The sequence below is a fragment of the Urocampus carinirostris genome, chromosome 6 (genome assembly GCF_059441175.1).
Source record: "Urocampus carinirostris isolate Australia breed hairy pipefish chromosome 6, RoL_Ucar_1.0, whole genome shotgun sequence".
NCBI classification, from domain to species: Eukaryota; Metazoa; Chordata; class Actinopteri; order Syngnathiformes; family Syngnathidae; genus Urocampus; species Urocampus carinirostris.
Genome location: NC_142354.1, coordinates 28,739,340 through 28,762,001, shown reverse-complemented (window position 1 = coordinate 28,762,001; position 22,662 = coordinate 28,739,340). Strand labels below are relative to the sequence as shown.

The window sequence follows — 22,662 nt, the reverse complement described above, 5'->3', positions numbered from 1 at the left end:
TTCACTTCAGGTTGAGTAATACACAAATTGCTCCTTTTGCACGTAGCCAGGAGTAACACTTCGGCCTGCTTTTGGCATATTTCACTGACACAGAAACACAAACAGTGGTAACTTTACACCTCCCCGCTCTGACGTGTGCGCTAGGTTCCCTAAATAGAAGCTTTATGTCTTTTCAACACAATTAAGAGAAATTGCACACATTTAGGACTCAAAAGTCATTGGGTTGTTTGCGTGAGTCACTCTGCCAGTTGTGTACGTGTTCACAAAAACCACAGTCACACACTGTGGCATGGCGTGGCCACCACTTGCTTAGTGCACACAGGAAAACTGCAAAACTTTTCCTATAATTTAAATGCAGTTAGGATTTATTTTTATATAGTTTTTAAAAAGGAACATTTTCAAGGCATTCAAAAACAGGTCGGTACACTGTTCACTTCAAATAATAGATTTTTGTAGTGATGGTCGCTGTTTTTCAAGGCAAGTCACACTTTTTCATTTGAAAAAAATCTCTAGGTACACCACAAACAAATCATAGCACCAGTTTCATATTTTAACAATTAAATCATCAAGACACGGCATTATGTAGCCAAAGATATGAAGTTGTTTTCATAAATGTGGCTTGAGTAGGAATTTAGTATTGATGGTCAATCTACTTTGAAAGGATAATTGGTTAGAATGTTATACGTGTTTTACTATTTTTTTGAAAACTTTCTTTTCCTATAAAAAAACGCATTATGAATGTATTAACTTTTTGTCATACAGTACAGATAAATAAAGTGAAATTATTAGGTGGAACACATTTGTTTGACTAAAAATAAAAATAGAAATTGTCTCCTAAAAAAAAAGTTGGTTGTAATTATCCAACATATATATATATATATATATATATATATATATGGGGCAGCACGGTGACGCAGTGGTTAGCGCGTGTGCGGTACAGTTCTAAGGTCTTGGGAACCTCCTGTGTGGGTTCAAATCCAGCTACCGGACTTACTGTGCGGAGTTTGTATGTTCTCCCCGTGCTTGCGTGGGTTTCCTCCGGGCACTCCACTTCAGGGTGTCCCCTGCCCACTACCCGAAGATAGCTGGGATGGGCTCCAGCTCCCCCGCGACCCTACTGAGGATAAGCGGTGCAGATAATGGATGGATGAATGTTTACTAATCACCGAAAGAAACTGACTCAAATACTGCTCCGAAAATTTCAGATTATTTGACATACAACAACTTTAAGAAATGGAAAAAGTCACTTTCCCTGGTAACTAGTTACATTCCAAAAACCTGCATGTTGGGTTAATTGGCTGGTCCTAAAAGTCCCTAGGTGGGAATGAGCGAGTAAGTGACTTGTCTGTCTGTTTCCTCCCACATTCCAAAGACATGCATTTCAGGTGGATTGGCCGGTCCAAATTGTCCATAGGTGTGAATGAGCGAGCGAGTTGTCTGTCCCTGTGTGCCCTGCGATTGGCTGGCAACCAGTTCAGGGTGTCCCCTGCCCACTGCCCTATGATTGCCGGAATGGGCTCCAGCACCCCCGCGACCCTACTGAGGATAAGCGGTGAAGCTGATGAGATGAGATATATATATATATATATATATATATATATATATAATATAGTCATATATAGTTTTCTACTTTTAATAAATTAAAAAAAAGTTAAAAAAAAAAAAAAACTTTTTCACATTGTCATAATGGAGTATTTTGTGTAGAATTTTGAGATAAGAGATTAAATTAATACAATTTGGAATGAGGCTGTAACATAACAAAATGTGGAAAACGTGAAGCGCTGTGAATACTTTCCGGATGCACTGTATGTATGTATGTATGTATGTGTATATATATATATATATATATATATATATATATATATAATTTTTTTATAAGTTATAAATAATTGTGGATGAAATCACAAGTGCACGCTACTGTTTAACCCATCTCATCTCATCAGCCGTACCGCTTATCCTCATTAGGGTCGCAGGGGGGCTGGAGCCCATCCCAGCCATCTCCGGGCAGTGGGCAGGGGACACCCTGAACTAGTTGCCAGCCAATCGCAGGGCACACAGGGACAGACAACTCATTCGCTCATTCACACCTAGGGACAATTTGGACCGGCCAATTCACCAGAATTGCATGTTTTTGGAACGTGGGAGGAAACCAGAGTGCTCGGAGGAAACCCACGCAAGCACGGGGAGAACATACAAACTCCGCACAGGAAGTCTGGAGCTGGATTTGAACCCACGACAGGTTCCCATGACATAAACTGTGCCACACAAGCGCTAACCACTGCGCCGCCGTGCTGCCCACTGTTTAACCCATTAAAACATATTTATGACTTATACATCCATCCATTATATGCACCGCTTATCCTCAGTTGTGTCGTGGGGGTGCTGGAGTCCATCCCAGCCATCTTCGGGCAGTGGGCAGGGGACACTAGATGCCGGCCAGTCACAGGGCTCACACAGACAGACAAGTCACTTACTCGCTCATTCCCACCTAGGGACTTTTAGGACCAGCCAATTAACCCAACATGCATGTTTTTGGAATGTAACTAGTTACCAGGGAAAGTGACTTTTTCCATTTCTTAAAGTTGTTGTATGTCAAATAATCTGAAATTTTCGGAGCAGTATTTGAGTCAGTTTCTTTCGGTGATTAGTAAACATTCATCCATCCATTATCTGCACCGCTTATCCTCAGTAGGGTCGCAGGGGAGCTGGAGCCCATCCCAGCTATCTTCGGGTAGTGGGCAGGGGACACCCTGAACTGGTTGCCAGCCAATCGCAGGGCACACAGGGACAGCCAATTTGCTCGCTCATTCACACCCAGGGACAATTTGGACCGGCCAATTAACCTGAAATGCATGTTTTGGGAATGTGGGAGGAAACAGAAGTTCCCCGAGGAAACGCACGCAAGCACGGGGAGAACATGCAAACTCCACACAGGAGGTTCGATCTCATGACCTCAGAACTGTGCCGCACACGCGCTAACCACTGCTCCGCCGTGCTGCCCGATTATTGAACACTTTATTCATAAACGCTATCTAACTACTATATGATATCACTAATTTAAGAGGTGACATGATCTGAAAAGACATAGCGTAAACAAGTCGGAGATTGGAAAACTGCGTCAGGTTTGTGAGGGTACACTGCCGTTAGCGTTCTGCACCTAGAGCCACGCGTAGCTTTTGACCGTCAGTAACGGTGACAGCGTTACAACAGCAGATTTTGGGGGGGATTAGATTAAACCGTTACTGAAAAATAACGACGTTACGTAACAGCGTTATTTATTGCGGCATTATTACACTGATTATTACAATCTGTTAATTCACAGCAGTAAATAAAACCGCTTCATCTTCTGGGTCCAAAAGGATCTTTCGCCCGATAGGAGGTTGGCCACATTTTCCTTTGTGTTTGTCGTTGGATGTTACAAATGTACATTTTGCGCATCTATCCATCGCGTGTCGGGTTGTAATTGTTCAAACTCTTGTTTAAACACGCCACATATTCATTTTTTCCACACATGGCTTAAATTTATGTCAGCGGTGACATGACCATACACTTGAATTCCTGATGGTTAGTTGTAATTTAGCAATGGCCAACTTTGTGTCAGTAATACATGAGAAAAAAAACATTCTGTGGTCTTTTTTTAAGAAGTTTTCGTGGCCTCCAATTTTCCGATCTTTTTTTGTGTCTTTTTTTTTGTCTTTTGGGGGGAGAGTTTTTGCGGCCTTTTCATTGACGTGCATGCAGGCTGTGGATACGCCCACCACACGTCCTGCACGTTGTGACTGAAGGTGCCCTTATCATAGGGACGTGATTCATGGACAATGGGTGTTGTTTGGCATCATGGGATGTGGAGATTTTCCTAGACTCGGGAATTGTATTACAACCGGTGAAAAAGATAAAGCATATTTTACATTGAAAAGGCTTTGCTTTTCACCATGATGTATAAAATAAGTAATATATTACACAAGCAAAATATCCCAGGCTGATAGAAGATTGCATTCGGCTGCATGGAGTTGTCTGTGTTCGAGAACGGCAGTACACAATTTGGCAGCCAGGTGGCGTTAGAGATGCTGTGTAACTTTTCACAGAAATCAGTTCAGCTGTTTAGGAGCCTATAAATCATATACAATCACACACATACACAAATCAGGATTCATGAAGATGTACATTCACTACTTTGGAATATTTAATTTAATTTGACTTTCAATAATACGATATACCTCCACACAAAAAAATGAGTTAAATAGAAACTAATTGAATATTGAACTACTAATTGGTGATCAAATTATTTAATAATCTTATTTAAATCAATTAGTTGTTTGGGTGACTTTTTTAAAATTTGTAATCTTCCAGATTCTAAGAGTTTTACGTATCTACTGTAAATAGTTATATTTTGTTTATTGTCCTCCAAGATAGATTTTCTGTTTTGAATCAAAAAAACGTTTTGCGGACATCGGATTGAAATCTCGTGAATTACAATTTAATGAATGTTATTATTTTTCCCCAAATTCTTGTGTCAGTCCACTTGTGTGCACACAATTTACAATTAAAATTAATACATTTATATAAAACTAAAATTAGATAAAAATATTCAGGTGCAATCCATTTTTAAAATATTTATTTATTGATTGATTTATTTATGAGGTTTGTTTTTTGTCCCTTTCCAAAAATGTCCTTCTTTTGGAAACTGAAAAAAAAATGAAAAAGCTAAAAGTTCGTTAATTTCCAAGACATTCTTTTTGAAATATATTTATTTATTTAGAAGATTTAGGTTCGGCCAATGCCCCAAAATGTCATTTTGTCTTGGAAACTAAAGTAAAATGTAATTATGTAAGAATTGTTTAACTTCCATGAAAACTTGTTTTATTTGTTATTTGGTTAGTTTGACGGTTTGTAAATATATAGGTTTTTTTTGTTTTGTTTGGTTCTATGCCAAATTGTTCTTTAGTTTTGGAAAATATCAATATAATAAATGTATGCCTATTTTCTCAAACCTTTTAGGCCCAAGAACCTACTAAAATTATGATGACTTGTTTTTTTCCCCCAATGTTAACTTGTTTACCGCTATTGTAAAAATTTAATGTAACCAGGCAAGCTGTGGATGAAATAATCTATTGTTTCAGAAAACAAATTACCTGATTAAAATTAAAGGGGTGGAAGAAAAGATGCTATGAGAAATGATCATGATTTAGAAACACTGATCTCGAAAAAATAAACCACTAAATAAATACAAATCGTTTTTATTGTATAGATTTTCATTTTATCAGAATTATCCATTCATGAGCAAAATTTCAAAATTGACGAATTATCAAATATGAAATGAATTATTTTTTGCAGCACAGGTTAGGTAACATGTTTCGCAATCGTCCCATTTAAGGATAAAAGCCCAAAAACTTGTCATATGAATACAAAGGTAATGATGTCTAAAAGGATGCAAATATTCAAGGGTTCAATTTTGTTGTACAACACCTCAGAAGCTACCATGCAGTTTTTGTGCTGGACGTTCTGTCTTGGACCAAAAAGGTACTGACCAGTCCGAAATGGTCAGAAAACGGATTGACCTGGCTTGGACGAATCTCCGTTAGCGTTCCGTTCTCTAACTTCAGCGGACATACCGCAGATAAGTAACTACGTCCTTCTTTTTCCTTTAAGAAGCATTTTTGACCCTAGTGGTCAACATATTGTTCAATTTGACATTTGCTATAATTGGAATTCAAAGAAAAAAACTGCACTAAGTCACATACATTTTTTATTGTCCGGCAAACTCCGGCTGTGAAAACTTGGTCAGACAGTAGCAGACACTTTAGTCTGGAACATGAAGAAGCAGGTAGCCGGCCGGGACCCCGAGGGGCACGACTGGTCAGGTTTGATCTCTTCAAGGGGGCTGTATTTAATGGCTCTTTACCAGCCAGTAACTGGCCTGATCTTTTTAGTCAGTAGACTGGAACTCATTTTAGCCGTCAAGGAGTTCAAGGTCGTTGGCTTTTTTTAAATTTCAGTTTCATGAAGTCTGTCTCATCTTTTTTACAGCAGAAATGTATTTTTGAATTGAGATTTTAGTTTTCTCACTTGGAATTTGCAATCTATTCAATATTTTGCATATTTTTTTCATTTTTGGCTACATGTGGATCGGTTACCCAATTTCCTATGCTCTTTGTCATGTGAAAGTCTCACAGGATTGGCATTCTTATGAATATTTTATGCAAATTGTCTACAAAGCGGGATTCCCATAAGTGTTTGAAATTCATAAAAATGGCTTTGGGTTTTCATGATTTCAATGTGTTTGAATTTGTATCGAGGAGTGAGAAATGATAGCAATAGAAACTGACTACTAATAGACAAGTAGTCCATCTTACTATGTGTCGTGTATGCAGAAGTTCAACAACTGATGATTTAGCTGATGTTCGTTACTGTTTTGATTTTAAAGAATAATACAAATATATATATATATATATATATATAGTAGACCCCAAAATATCACATCTGTTCTGAGGCGGGGATCGCAAAGTGACATTGATGTATAGTGGGGGACAGATACTTAAATATACCATGTCTGAATTCTCATGATGCCGTGACGCAAACAAACAGCAGACGAGCATTTTATATGTTGTGGACCAATAGCAGACAGGCATCTTGGAGATGTAACTCATCATATGCATTAACACGCAAAATTTGAATTTTAAACGTTTTTGGGCATGTAAAATAAGGTGCCACATAAAAGCCACATAAAAGCCCCAAAAATAACATTTTTTCCACATCGGCAAGTGAGAATGTCATAAGGCGGGACGCCATATCCTAGAGTTCTACTCTGAGTAGTTACCATACCAATTATGGTACAGACGTTTCCCCTACTTACGACCATTCGGCTGACATAAAACGGTAGATACGAAAAAAAAAAAATTCGGAATGTCGAAAAATATCCGGACATTGCTGTAAGTTAGATTTTGTATTGTGTGCACTTTTTTTCTGAGTAGAAGACATTAGTGTAGTGCTTCTTTCCGCTACCACCGTGTGGTGGCGCTGTGAGAGGTCACCCAGCATCCACCTCGAAAAAGAAATCCGGCTTCTACTTCCTAGTTCGTGTGTAAACCTACAGTACTACGTGTACTGTATCTAGCGTGCTTAGAACTTTGACGTTTTTATTGTTTAATATCTCGTGCATCCACTAAATATGGTTGGTGTGAAGAGTAAAGAAGAGGCGAGCCGTTTCTTTTGAAACAAGTGGAATTAGAAAGCTTGATGCAGTTGAGAAGATGGTCAGAATTTTTTTACGGCCAATTTTTACCACGGAGGAGGACCTCTTGAAGCACCTCTTCCAAAAGTAAATTAAACTCAACTTTATTTATCTTTATAGAGCATATTATTTTACGAAATGTTTATTTTTTAGTACAGAATTATACAGGTTACTTATACAAACCTTAAACATACGCAAATAAATCTTAAACATACAAAATATAGCACTTACTTACGAACAAATTCAACTCGCTAACGATCGTCTCGTTCGTAAGTTGGGCAGAGTCTGTATTTTAAAAAAATATATAGTTAAAAAATGGTCAGGTTTTTCTTTTTTTAAAATACCTACATACTGTAGTAGAAATAAATAAACTAACGAACAAATATTCTAACTATGCAAATATTTTTATTATCAATGACTTTTAGCAATACCTGTTGTTAAGCCATGTCCCGCAATACTTACAATTCACACCTTTCTACAGTAAATATATTTAATGATAGAAAACCAATTATTTATGTGTTGAATGAAAACAAAACATAAATTGAGAAATTTTGTATTTTTCCTGCTAAATCCTTTTTTTTTTTAATCTCTGAGGTGCGTTAGTTTTTTTAAGTATGGAGACATTATTTAGTGTTTCTGTGGTTCAGTGGTTAGCGCATTCAGCTAATACACGAAAAGTCTTCGGCACTAGACTGGCTGAACACATTGGAGAGGTATTGGGTGTCAACAGGCTGTTCTTGCCCAAGACACACCATAGGAAATGGTGCCCCTAACAACCCTAGTATTTAAGGGATACTTGTTTGTTAACAATTGTGACGTAGAAAAAAAAATTGGCCTTGAAAGTACTCTGAAAGTGCTTGAATTTGACCATGAAAAGTATGGACGAACACTGCTCAGCGAACAAAAACATTTATACTAACCAATAACTAAAAGTGAGAAAGAGGATTAAAAAAAAAAGACAATAAATTAAGAAAAAAATTATACAAGTTTGAGACCCTAGTGGGACTAATTAAGCCCTGGCAGTTGGCCAGAGTTTTTGTATGGTATGGGAAACATTGTATGGGTTATCTCAGTAAAGGAAGACAGTAACTGACTGTCTAAGACCATTTGGGAGATCGGTTTATTTTGAAAGGGATTAATTAGCGGGGTACTTTTCTCCCAAAATTCTGAAAATCAGAGCCCAAGAATTGGTGCGTCTCGAGAAGTGAAGCCAGGTATCGCCCGATACTAGCTTCAGTAGTATCAGTCCTTGCAAAATATTTCTGAACCTAGTCTAAGTGATACCTTTCATTTCTGCCTCTGGTTTTAAAGAATTCATGTTAAGACCATATCGCATTTTCCCTCTCGTCCTTGTTAGTCATTAGGGGTTTAAGTTGGTGGGGCATGGGCTGTTACTGATACCCCCAAAGGTGTGCACGTTTCTGTGTGGCTGTTAGGAAATGAGTGTTTTATTAGTGTGCTCCAGCTGGGGAGACTATTTGTACAGAACCAATGAGCTAGAGTCCAAAATCTACAAGACAGTCTTCTGATTCTAATGCGTATACGTTCAAAGTAAAAAAAAAAAGGCTACCAAAAAATAGGAGAGGGAGGGGGTCAAAATGAAACCCAAGACTTTGCGGACCCCCTTTCCTCCGGGCATACTATGGCCGGCCCTCCAAAAATGCACTGTATATTTGAGGTTTGGGATCACGTGACAAGAGGCAGGGTTTGTGAATCAAAGCGCACGATGACTTCAAGAGAGCGAGTGAGAGAGAGGGACCAGAAAAACGAAAGAGGGAGGCGGAACGCAACAGGCTAAAGTCACTCGTCGCCGGGAGAAAAACTTTTTAGTTCAAGCTCTCCTTGTTCTTCATCTGACGAGTTTATGCCCTTGTAAAAAAAAAGACTGTCAGACCCCCCGTCAAACATCTGGTAAGTTGGACTTGCTGTCTTGTATGTGAATTTTCCTTCCAAAGTTGAGCGCGTAAGAAAATGCAGGCATGCCCAAGCACGAGTGAGATGTCTCTTTCTCTTGTTTGTGTGTTGTCGGGAACGCACGAGGGCAGGGGTTGGGTTTCCTGGTGACTGTTTTAATCGGGAAGAGGGGCAAAGAGAAGATAAAGATCGAGGAACAAAAAGCCAATGGGCACTCATGGGCCGGCAAACCTTTAGGGTTCATTGACACCTCTCAAAGATGGGTTTAATATTTTGAGGTGGTCACCCAGGTGAGGTGTACGTTTACTCTGACATCCCACTTAACTTCATAAGTAGAACTCCTACATTTGTTCTTGCATCCCGTCCTGACTTGACGTCGTTAAGCCATCGTTTTTCGTTAGTCACGTCAAATCAGTTGATCACGTCCGTAGAGAGATCATAAAACGTTACGAGTCCTCAGCTGGGTCACGTTGAAGACTTACTGCCATGGCAATCTGAAGTTAACAGTCTAATTAAGGGGGAAAATGGTTACAAGATCAGGAATAAAGAGTTGTTAATTCGTTTTTTTCTGTGAATAAAGAAAAACAATTGTGACGTTTGGTCTCTCAATCTAAAAACGCCCTAAAAATGGTCTTTACCACCTGGTTTTGGATCAGAGGGATTAAATAGATTAGTGCAAAGATCAGCAACATGGAAGTCCCCTAAGAACACTAGTAGCCCGCGGTCTGGTTTTGAATGTATCTCACCAGTGACAGTTAATTGTTATTTTCTAGGAAATCTGATTTCTAACTGGAATGATGTCTTGGTGGTTGACCGAGCTTATTTCAACCCTACTTTTAATCAGTACAACCTCGTAATAACATTCAGTAATATTATGTATTGATAGTTTGGAAATGCATATAAAACTGGTAGCCCTTCGGCGCTAATCGGTAACTGAAAAAGTAGTTATCCATTGAAGAAAGTTATTCGTATTAGGGGTTTAGTAAAAATCGACTAAAACCTGGAAAAATCGTTTTCTGTTTGGTTTTGAAAGATTTGTCAAGTCAGACTGAGTCGAATCTATCTTATTGTTTTGATGTAACGATCGAACTGGCTTTTGTACAATAAATATATCTTAGATGAGAATGGTTCGGATTGGCATTTTACTTAAGATTTAAAATGAAAACAAAAAAGTAACTCATATAAACTTAGTTCAACCAGATCGAATCAAATCCCCACATGGCAAGAACCATATCAAATTGCCCAAATACATAATATCATTGCACTGTTTAAATTGCACCATTTTCTGATCCACTACAAGCACTTGTAAATATTGCTTATCCATCCACATTTTTTTTACCTTATTTTTATAGTCTTTAATTGCATGCAAATGAGTGTGGCGTTTAATCTTGTTGTGAACAATGTACACTATGTGGTTTTCCATCACAATAACAACAATTCTGTTTTTGCTGTTTTGGACAATTAAAGAAAAAAAAATGCCGTGCGTTAGGTTCGAGTATGTTACAATATTTTCGAAAAAATACCTTATTTTTATAGTCTTTAATTGCATGCAAATGAGTGTGGCGTTTAATCTTGCTGTGAACAATGTACACTATGTGGTTTTCCATCACAATAACAACAATTCTGTTTTTGCTGTTATGGACAACTAAAGAAAAAAAATTGCTGTGCGTTAGGTTCGAGTATGTTACAATATTTTCGAAAAAATAAGGCAAAACAATTTTTTTTAATTGCTTTTTTGGCGACAAAAATTCTTTACCATTAGCCTGCTGCAAAAGCATACGTGCCTCATGCATATCCACTCTGTTTTTATCATGTCACTTGGGAGCATACCCGTGTTTTTGACAGAAAGACGTGATTTTGACTATTTGATTTTTTGAGAACATAAACTCTACCATTAAATTGGCCAAAAGCATACATGGTTCGTGTATATACAATCTTTTTTTGACATGTTACTTGGGAGCATACTTGTGCTCATAACACAAAGCGAGAGTTAGATTGTTTTTAAGTGTTTTTGACAACTTAAACCCTTGACCATTAGCTTGCCCAAAAGAATACGTGGCTCAAGTGAATCCACTCCTTTTTGGATGTGTCACTTGGGAGCATTCCTATGCTCGTAACACAAAGATTTGTATTTGATTATTTGAAATCAGTTTTTTTCTTTATTTTTTTTAAACATGGCCTCCTTACTGTTAGCTTGCCTGAAAGTATACGTGGCTCACATATATACACTCTTTGGCACGACACACGGGAAGCATACCCGTGCTCGTAAGTTTGATAGCGTTTCCATGTCTGGATCTGGACCAAAGTCCACCGATTGCGGCCCCCTGCTGAACACGTTTATAATATTTTCCGTGTCTTTTCAGCCCCCTGTTGTTTTCATTCTCAATCTGCCATTTTCAATTGAACCTCAAACTGGTCCCATATGCGAATCTAAACTTTGAGTGCTTTACAATAAATTTGGATGGCTCTCTTGTGGGTTTTATTGTCTTCGATTGTTTATTATGGTCTGTCTGGATTGATTTTAATGTTGGGTGTCATTAGTGTCCAGTTAACTTAACACATCCAATGTCAGACATTTCTCTCAAATGGGAAGTGCAGCTGCCATTTTCGACCGATTTTTGAAGGACTAAAAAAACTTTAGTTCTCATCTTTCATATTTCAATTAAAAATTTTTTTGGGGGGTTTTACCATTGTATAGAAAGCAACAGTTGACCATTGCTAAGTTTCATGGAAATACTTGTTTCCAAAGAAACCTTTTGCAAAAAGATGCATTTTATTTTTGCACTTGTGGTACTACCAATATCTGAAAAAAAAATGCTTTCCATAAACACAAGGGCACTTTGCAGCGCCAAATGTCTCGGCGCCCGATGTTTCCAGTGTTGATCACACGATTTCGGTCACACAAGGGTCGCCCACACATTCTCAATCGCTGGATTGAGAAAGCAAATTAACACAAAGTAGTGGTGGCTCCTTGATGTGTGGACAAATATACGATTAAAGCCATTCCTGGCATTTAGTGGTGATTTATCGGACTGAAACCATTCTCAAAGGCTTGATACTTACTGATCAGGAGCACCAAAGCCTGTAGAATAGTTTTTTAAAATAAAACGCAAATGTATTTTTACGTTTTGGCGCTCAGGGACAACTCTTCTGAAAATGTATTGATACATTATGGCACTGAATGAGTTATCCCTTATACTCAACCCTGGTCTCCACCAACCTTTTGGACTTCTCTTGCAGTTTATGACCGAATAACAAGCAGAAACCCGAGACGTATTCTTGTTCTCCTCAGTATTACACGACCATGGAATTATTTAGTGAGATATTGTTGGAGTCATGCATGCCTAATTGGCTTCAGATATTTGGAAGTCACCCGATTTGCTGCCCTTTTGTGCGTGGCGGTGCTTTGAAAGAAGCTCACAATTTCTGTTCAATTGCGGCCTGGGGATGTTGTGCGCTTGGGACATTCCGCAAAACGCTTTTCTAATCTTTTATCTATAGTCTTGGATTGTGCTTGTCCTTATCTGAAGACTTTGGACTCACTTTTTCACTTAAATACTCAATGAAAAGCTGCCTCAATTAGGCCTGACCCGTGGCTGAAAGACGGAGCCTGGAGCTACAGGAGCTGACCCCAGAGTCGACCTGGAGACCTTGAGCAGCCCACAGGGCTCGACTCGACATAATGACAACATTGTGCATTTTATCAAACATGGCCGTGTCGTCCCACGTTTACACTGTGTAATTCCGAAATCCAAGCGCTTGATTTATGTGGCGTTGAGTCTTGAAAGAAAAAAAATGGAGCTCATTTATCAAAGTCCTTGCCAAGGTAACAGCAGATTTGAAACCAATGATGTGTGACTACAGCGTATTTAGTGTCGTTTTGACGCGCCAAATACTTTAAAAGATCGATGAATTATCAGGTTGACGCATTTTTATCTTTTCACCGGACATATGGACAGTTTTTTGGGACCATTTGAAGTTCTGTTTGTACAGGCTGGACAGACAATCGAAGAGCACGGTAGTAGTAAAGCAGCACTTGTGACGCTGATTGCGGTATTGTGGGACGTCTGTTGTATTCTTAAAATCTGACAGATAAGGTCGAGATTGTGGTTGGTGTGTTTACAACTTATTGTCTCATTCTTTTTGTTTGATATTTTGCAAGACATTTCTCTGTTTTTATTAGTCTTTTGTGGGGCCGTCTGTGTTGACAATTTCTTTTAGTTAAAAGGAAAGTGCTTCTGGATTAACAATCATGAATATTGAACCTCAATGGACGTTGTATGCATATATATATATATATATATATATATATATATACAAATGAATCCACAAAGAAATGTTGAAAGAAATATTTAATGAAAATACAGAAAATTAATACTATTTTTTTTGTACTGTTTATAAGTGGGTCAAGTATTTTTTTCAGTTTTTAAGTTGTTTTCCTTCTTAAAACCTTAATGTTTTTGTAAAGACAGAAAAGACCTTTAAATCAGCTAAATCGTATTTTCGGTTTAATATTTTGAACAGAGATCGAGAGGAATAGTAATAATTGACATGGTTCAGGGTGTCCACTGCCCACTGCCCGAAGATGGCTGGGATGGGCTCCAGCACCCCCGTGACCCTATTGAGGATAAGCGGTGCAGATAATGGATGGATGGATGGACATGATTGAAATACAAAGGAAAAATGTAATACTACTGCCACGATACAAAAACTCAAAAAAGACATCCATCCATCCAATGTGTGCACAGCTTATCCTCAGTAGGATCACGGAGGTGCTGGAGCCCATCCCAGCCATCTTTGGGCAGGGGGCAGGGAACACCCTGAAGTGGTTGCCAGCCAGACGCAGGGCACACAAAGACAGACAATTTACTCACTCATTAACACCAAGGGACAATTTGGATGGGCCAATTGACCTGACATGTTTTTGGTATGTGGGAGGAAACTGGAGTGCCCGGAGGAAACTCACGCAGGCATGGGGAGAACATGCAAACTCCACACTGGAAGGTTCGATCTCATGACCTCAGAACTGTACCGTGGACGCGCTAACCACTCAGCCGCCGTGCTGAAATAACTAAATAAAAGCGAAAGAACAAGTGTTGCGGACTGAACAACATTTTAATATAGATAAAACCTTTGAAAATAGACAACAACCTCAACATAATCACTGAGGTGTTGATTTGAGTTTAGGATGTCGTGCCCACATTTGAAGCATCACCGTGTAATCCAAAAGCTACGCTAACATTGAATACTCATCAAGCACATGATCAAAACTACAAAAGCGCCATTGTACAGTGTGAAACAGCAAATTTGTCCCTACCGACTCCAGTCGCTTGCCATGCACTGCTGAACATCACGTCTGCGTTCCGCCCTTAACACCATTGCACCACTTCAACCCGAGTCACATGAAATCGCTTTATTGCCGCTGTTCAGCTACGTGTGATAAACGGAAACGAAATAAAAAAAGATGCCGAAATTTAAATTTGTTAGCAGCGTTAGCTAGATGAATGCTAAATGAGGTAACTGTTAGTTATTTAGATACTTTGTGACAATTTGCATCTGGCAGACGGAGTCACTTACAATCGATTTACTGCCGCTGTTGGATGTTCAGTTCTGCTATGTGTGATAAATGGGATGGAAAAAAAGATGCAAGGGTAGATGAGCGTGTTAGGTTTGAGCTATCTCACAAATTATTGATTTTTTTATATCTTGGAGCAGAGATGGAGTCATTTGAAATTGATTTATTACCGCCATTTTGACATAAATGGGACGAAATAAATAGAATTCCATTAGCAACATAAGCTAGATGAATGCTAAATAATATAGTTGTTAGCTAGCTATATGCTTTTGACAATTTTGTTTTATGTTTTGTCAGTTTTTGGGAGCAAATATGGTGTCATTTGAAATCGGGTTACTGCCGCCATTTGATGTCAAAATCTGCTAGGTTTGATAAATGGAATGACAAAAATATGCAATGGTAGATGAGTGCATTAGCTGTGTTAGCTAGACAAATGCTAAAAAAAAAATAATTGTTAGCTGGCTGAATACATTTTGATTTTTTTTCGGTGACTTGGAGCAGAGATGTAGTCACTTAAAATTGGTTTATTACCGCTGTTTGATGTCACGTTTTTCCACGTGTTTTAAATGGGACGGGGAAAAATGCTTAAATGAGCGTGTTGGTGAACTTAGCTAGATGATTTGCTTAAAAAATGTTTTTGGTTTTGGCTGTTTCGAAATTTGTTGGTGTATTAAATTTACTTATATAGATTTAACACATTTTAAAACAAGTTTAGGTTAGTGAATTAGCAGAGATGTTAGACAAATGCTCAAATTTGGACGTCACTCTTAAGTTTAGAGTTAACAAATTAGCGAAGGAGTCAGATAGTGTTTTAACGTTAACTGCTACCTCTTGGGAGAATTTGGATTTTCTTTTTCAGGGTCCTGGAGCATAGTAGTAGTTCAGAGTGATTGGAAAAGAGTCTTAGGGAATGAAATTTTCATAATCAACACTTTTACGATAATGATAATACTAATAATGATAATAATAAGGGCGGCATAGTTAGCGTGCATCCCCACAGTGCGAAGGTTCAAGGTTCAATTCCAGCTACCGCAGCCTCCCCATGTGGAGTTTGCATGTTCTCCCGGTGCCTGCGCACTCCAGTTTCCTTCCACATTCCCAAAAACATGCATGTCAGGTTAATTGCCCGGTCCAAATTGTCCCCAGTTGTGAATGAGCGAGTGAGTTTGTCCGTCTCTGTGTGCCCATTTCGGGGTGTCCCCTGCCCACTGCCCAAAGATAGCTTGGATGGGCTCCAGCACCCCCGCGACCCTACTGAGGATAAGCGGTGCAGATAATGGATAATAATAATAAAAATAGCGAATAAGCAAAGTGGTCGTACACTGTAGTTACCTTAGCTGGATGAATGCTAAAAAACTTAGTTTTGTGACAATTTGGACTTCAATTTTAAGTTACAGGTTAGCAAATTAGTAAAGTGATTAAGTAATAAAGCTAACTTAAAACATCTGTATCTAAATACTGTTGTTTTAAGTTAGCTAGAAGTATGCTGAAAATGTAGCAGTTAGCCTGGTAAATACTTTGGGAATTGGGATTGGGACACCCAGTGTCTTTGAGCATAGTGAGGGTTCAAAGTTATTACAGTTGTTTCTATAAATTTAACACTTTTAAGTTAGAGGTTAGTGAGTTAGACCCGTGATCAGATACAGCTGTTATGTTAGTTAGACAAATCCTAAAAAACAGCTAGCTAAATATTTTTGGCAATTTGGACGACACTCTTAAATTAAGGGTTAGTAAATTAGCAAAGTGGTCATATACTGTTGTAATGTTAGCAAGATAAATGCAACACATTTTTGTCAGCTAGCTAAGTACTGGTGGCAATTTCGACTTGAATCTTATGTTATGTGTTAGCGAATTAGAAAAGTGTTACAATAGCTAGATAAATGCTTAAATTAGCTGTTAGCTAGATAAATGTGACCATTTCTACAATTTTTTCAGCATGTTGAAGCACATTAGGAGTTAAAGGTGAATGGAAAATTATCTTGCGAAATGACTTTTGCACATTTTTAGTTTAACATTCTTAAGCTAAAGGTTAGCAAAATATTAAAGTGTTGTTATCAGCTCCATATCCATCAAAGACTGTTGGTTTGACCTACGAGACTAATGTTGTTAGAATATCATCACGCTTTTCAAAGCGTTTAAATATGATATATGAGCATTCATAAGCACAAGTCCATTTGTGTCCCTTTTCATGCCACGGTGTCACTTTAAGTGCTTCCAGGGGAAAAAAACATTTTACCTAAAAAGGGGCTTTTAGTTCTGCTCTTCGTTGTACAGAACATTTACTAATTTAACAATTACTCAAAAAGACATATTAAGAAAATGTTACCTCCCTTCTTCGCTCTTGCTGTCACCCAAAATTGACGATTCTGTTTTGTCTATTTCCACGCTCTGACTGCGGTTGGAACCCAAATAGAGGGCGCCATGAAAAAAAAAAGTTATTCTGGGGCAATTTGCGAGTCCTGACCATGGAAACAGTAAATATTGTGTGGTGACCTCAACAGAACGCCTACAATTTTCGGGTTGAGGACGCCTCACATTTTCTTTCGTGAGCTGTCTTCGCGCGGGTTTCGTGACAAACTAACGCAATCAAATAAGTGCGGCTTTGTTTTTGAAGCATGTGTTTTTGAATGTATGTGCCTATCTCACATCAAGTCAAACACGCCTCAAGGGTCCGATGGATCTTTTTGAAACTTTTCTGCAGTTTTTCTCAACCTTCTTATTTGCCCAGGCAGACTTTTTTAATTAAAAAAAACCCAAGGGAGATTATCCGAGGAAAATATTTAATTCCACTGCCCGATAATTGCTGGGATGGGCTCCAGCACCCCCGCGACCCTACTGAGGATAAGCGGTGCAGCTAATGAGATGAGAAATATTTAATAATTTGATCATAGCACCAGTTTCCTGTTGTTTTGACACTTAAATTATCATCTAAATTGACAATGTAAGTTTTTTATTTTCAATCGTGGCGACTGTGGTTCAGGAGACACGGTATTCATTTTGGTTAATAATTTTGCTGTAATTTGGTATATTACTAACTTTTTAACCTGTTTTTTTGAGTTTTACTGTATTTTTTTGGTTTTATAAAAAAATAACAAAAAAAATACAAAAAAGGAGCAAAAATTATGATCTAGTGCAACAAAAACCTTTTTATTATGCTGTAATGTTTTTGAGTTTCATTTTATTTTTCAGGAAAATGAGAAAGGGACCTTTTGCCTGTTAGGCGAATTTACTGGAATTATAACTACAGTAAAAAACAATTTCGTGGCCTTGGCGGTAGGGCGCTGGTTCGAGCCTCGGCCAGGTCATACCTAAGACTTACAACATTGGTACCCATTGCCTCCTTGCTTGGCGCTCGGCATTAGGGGTTGGAATTGGGGGGTTTGGTCACCGACTGACTCCCAACGAGATGTTGCAACATATCAGTTGGGTTGAGCCAGGGGGCTGGGAATCCCCTCCTCTGTATCAATCTCCCAGAAAGAGTCAAAAATGTGAACGTGTTCTTGATTCTATCCACTTCTCACTAGGGGGATATGGCTCTGGTGTATATGTATATGTATATATGTATATATATATATATATATATATATATATATATATATACATATACTTGGGACAATTGGGATTTGTTCCCAGTGTGTTTGAGCATAGTGAGCGTTCAAAGTTATTACAGTTGTTTGTATAAATATATATATGTATATATCTCATCTCATTAGCCGTACCGCTTATCCTCATTAGGGTCGCGGGGGGGCTGGAGCCCATCTCCTGGCAGTGGGCAGGGGACACCCTGAACTGGTTGCCAGCCAATCGCAGGGCACACGGGGACAGACAACTCATATAAAACCACAGTAAGAGCTACAGGTTGCATAAAAGATAAATGGATAATATTAATTTAAATGTATTTTATAGAACATAAATTACCATTATGCCATCTAGTTTCACCACTAAAATTATTTTTATCAACAAACACCATGTACCAGCTCAGTAGCCTAGATGGTAGTGTGCCCGCTTTGAGACTGGGAGGTCGCTGGTTCGCGCCTCGACCGAGACATACCTAATTGGTATAATGGCGGCGCCCTCTGGCTGCGGCTGCATCGACCCGCTACAACGGGTCAGGTGTATCGACATTTCGTTCTGTGTACATTGTTACAAAGAATGACAATACAAAGGAAATTATTATTATTATTATTATTAACCACAAGAGCGCCCTCAAAGACTATACGTTTCTCAAAGTCAGAACAATTACCAAATGCAATATCACTTAACAACAATTCAAACAAGAGCATGTAATTTTGTACAAACTGTTACCATAAACCAAAATCTTTAATTATTAACAGTGTGTTTCATACTTACAGACGATATTTTTCCAATGCAACTACAAAAGAGGATTTGCTGTGAGTGATGAAAGTTGGCGTCTGAGCATCTCTTTTGTTTTCTTTTTAGCGACAAACAATTATTCTCTTAGCCACAAAAGGGCTCTATAAGTGTATGTTTCAAAATTACAGAAGGGTTACCGAATGCAGTATTCTTTAATTGTAACTGCATTTCCAATTTTATTTTCACGTACATAAGGCTCAACAGCCGCACTTTCAAACTGGCCAATTTGGGGATTTTAGGTGTGTCTTATAGTAAGGAAAATACGGTGTTCCCATGTACTTTTCCATGAGCAAATAATTACTATCTAATAAGATAAAAAAAATAGTACTGTGTCGCTAACTTTTGATATGGATGAATACTATGTACTCAACTAAAAGAAACATATTTAACAATGGCATGTTTTTGGCAAAATAAAATTGGACAATTTCCCATAGCACACAACACAAAGTCTCATGGCACACTAGTTGAAAAACACTGCACTAATGAGCCGGCCGTCAAAGAACAAAGTGTTGGCAGCGAGTGGCCTATAGGTACTAAACGTAAATTGCCACCATTGCCCAATTTGGGTAAACGCTTGAACCAGAATAATGGAAAGAAGCATACATAAATGATTTTGTTTTGTTTTTTTATTTATTTCTTCAAAGGTTTTTGTTTCAAGTTCAAAACGACGTTCGGCACCCGTTTAACAGTGTGACTCTCAGTAATGGCTGACGCCGTGCCTGTGTTTCATAACTGTAACCGCGAGCTGATTTGGAAAAACTATAAAATCCAGTCACATTTACAAAGGATAACTAGATCCAGATGACTCTCCTCACAAACAGCGGAACATGTGATTGAGAAAAAAAAGTTTGTCATTTCAACTGTTTAGATGTGGAAATCAAGTAAAAATAAGCAGAGGCGATGGCGACTTGGCAAACCCCCGCTTATTAATTCATTTTTAAGCGACAGTGTGCAATATTTGACCATTAGGTGTCGCTACATTGTGTTGTGCAAGCCAAAAAAAGTGCTACTAAGCATAAGGAAGAATACAAACTACGGAGACTCAAAGTGACCAAACCAAATCTCATCTCATCTCATCAGCTACACCGCTTATCCTCAGTAGGGTCGCGGAGTTGCTGGAGCCCATCCCAGCAATCATCGGGCAGTGGGCATGGGACACCCTGAACTGGTTGCCAGCCAATCGCAGGGCACACGGAGACAGACAACTCACTCGCTCATTCACACCTAGGGACAATTTGGACCGGCCAATTCACCTGAAATGCATGTTTTTGGAATGTGGGAGGAAACCGGAGTGCCCGGAGGAAACCCACGCAAGCACGGGGAGAACATACAAACTCCGCACAGGAAGTCTGGAGCTGGATTTGAACCCACACAGGAGGTTCCCAAGACATGAACTGTGCCGCACATGCGCTAACCACTGCGCTGCCGTGCTGCCCCCAAACCAAATAATTTTTCTTCAAATACAAACAAAGAAAAACTAAGAAAATTTTTAAAAAGAAAGAAAAAAGGAGGAAAAATAATGAAAGAAAAAAGAAAAGCAAATGAAAAAGAGGAAAAAACAAGAAAAAAAACCAGAAGAGAAATATAAAGGAAAAAAACAAAGTTTAAAAGAGGGGGAGAAAGAAAGGAGAAGAAAATAAAAAAAGAAAGTCAAGTCATGTTTATTTGTATAGCCCTTAATCACAAAGAGTTTCAAAGGGCTGCACACACCACCGATTATAGCAATTCTATTCTAGATAATATGCACAGACCCTTTAAAGGCGATGTCCGGAATTTAAAACTTTGTTACTCTCTGCTGCTATCTCCTGGCTTAAAGTCATGATCGCAGCCTCAGTCAGCTCATTAATGAAGTGCGTGCATTTAATTGATGCACTCAAATAAACCCTTTTTATTCCATCTTTTGAGGGGTTTTGGGTTGGCGTTTGGTCTGTTATCTTAAGCAAGCCGTTTCTAAATATTACTATTTACTAACAAAAACTGCAATGACAAGCATAAAGTCACTCCTCAAGCCCCACCCCCACTTTCCTTCTACCTAATGTGCTGTGCGGTCCGGAACAGCGTTGTTAAAAGTAAGACAAAAGCATATAGGTGTGGTGGAAAAACATATAAAGGCTCTTTAAACTCAGTTGGGCATTGTTAACAAATACTTAATAGAAAAAATGTTATACTTTCAACATTTTAAGGACACTTAAAAAAAAAAATTCACGCCGGCTAGTTCAATTCAAAAAGTTGTTTGAAATACAATGAATAATAAAATTCCCCAAAAGTTTAACAACTGTATCTTTCTGTATTGCCAAAGGATCCAGGGCTGCAACGTTTTCAAATCAATAGTGTCTGTAGTTGAATGAAGAATTTAATTTACCACTTAGAGAAACTGTCCCTTTAACCACCGAAGCTGTTTTTAATCCCCATTGTCTGGAAAACGGGTTTTGCACCGTAGATGTGTCGCGCCAGCAGGACCGGGACCAGGTGACCCGGTCTGACCCGACCCACCCTGAGCTCGTAAAAACCGGCATTGAGTCCTGCAGACACAGCGCCACTTTTGTTACCCTGCCCCAAGGTGTATAACCCCCTAAAGCGAGGAGGCGGAGGGTGTTACTCATTAGGGAGAAAGAAACCATTCCATTTCATAGTTTATTAGCAGAAATAAAAGTGTTTCTTTATTTTTTTATGTTTGCTTTCAGTAACGACTCTGTCTGCTTTCTTGTTGCCTCATGCTGTTTCGCCACAGTTCCTTCTTTCTCCTATTAATCCACTTTCCATCGCTCTGCTAATTAATAGCACTCGGCCCTTACACATGGCCAGCCAGATGCTTGGAACTGCTCCTTGTGTTTCTCTTTTTTTCTCTCTATGGCAAACCTTTTTTACACATCTGGCTCTCATACTTGACTTTTTGGATTTGGTTTTAGTGAAAGACTCTGCGTGAACTTGACTGTGTGACCCGAAGGTGACATTTGTGGAAGGATTGGGGTTGGACGATTTTGCCCGAAAGTAAAATCTGATTTGTTTTTTCCGAATTCTCTCTCCTTATACTTTTATGAAGGTAAAATAACACGGAACAATAAAAACAACCACTACAAATTATGAATACAGATGTTAAAGGGACAGTGTTTATTATATATTACCTCCTAGTGGTTAAAAAAACGTCATTCATTCTAAACAATGATAAGTCCAGCTTAATCAGTTTCATGTTTATACAATCAACATTTTGCAGAAAAAATCACACACTTTTGGGTAGTTAGCTGCTAATTATAGTGTTTCTGATGCTAACTGCATATAAATACAGGTAGGTGGAAAAACACATTTTACTGTGCTTGGTGTTAACCAACCAACTTGGTTTCATTTTTATTTAATCAAACATTTACAGGCAAACCAGCACTGTTGGTTAAACCTGGTTTGTATTAGCTAGCAGCTAATTCTGACGTCCGATATGTAAGCCTTAAATGCCATTGTTTTCAATGCTAGCCGCTAATAAATACGGCTGGGGAAAAGAGTATATTGTACTGCACTTGATGATAAGCAACCGATAAGGTTTCAATTTTAGATAATCAACATTTTACGGAAGATT

The 22,662-nt window shown here is 38.5% G+C and overlaps 1 protein-coding gene across 6 annotated transcripts in view; it reads left to right on the top strand.

The window, feature by feature from the left end:
* rargb (retinoic acid receptor, gamma b) overlaps positions 1 to 22,662 on the top strand; it is a 107,596-nt gene that overhangs the window by 34,310 nt on the left and 50,624 nt on the right. The window contains exon 1 of one of the 6 annotated variants that reach the window (XM_088338652.1): positions 5,494 to 5,621. The exons of 4 other annotated variants lie outside the window; for them this stretch is intronic. The gene's annotated coding sequence lies outside the window, so the exon portion shown is untranslated. Of the gene's footprint in view, positions 1 to 5,493; positions 5,622 to 9,005; positions 9,143 to 22,662 lie in introns of those variants that run through there. One more of the 6 variants, XM_088338651.1, reaches the window with a different exon arrangement.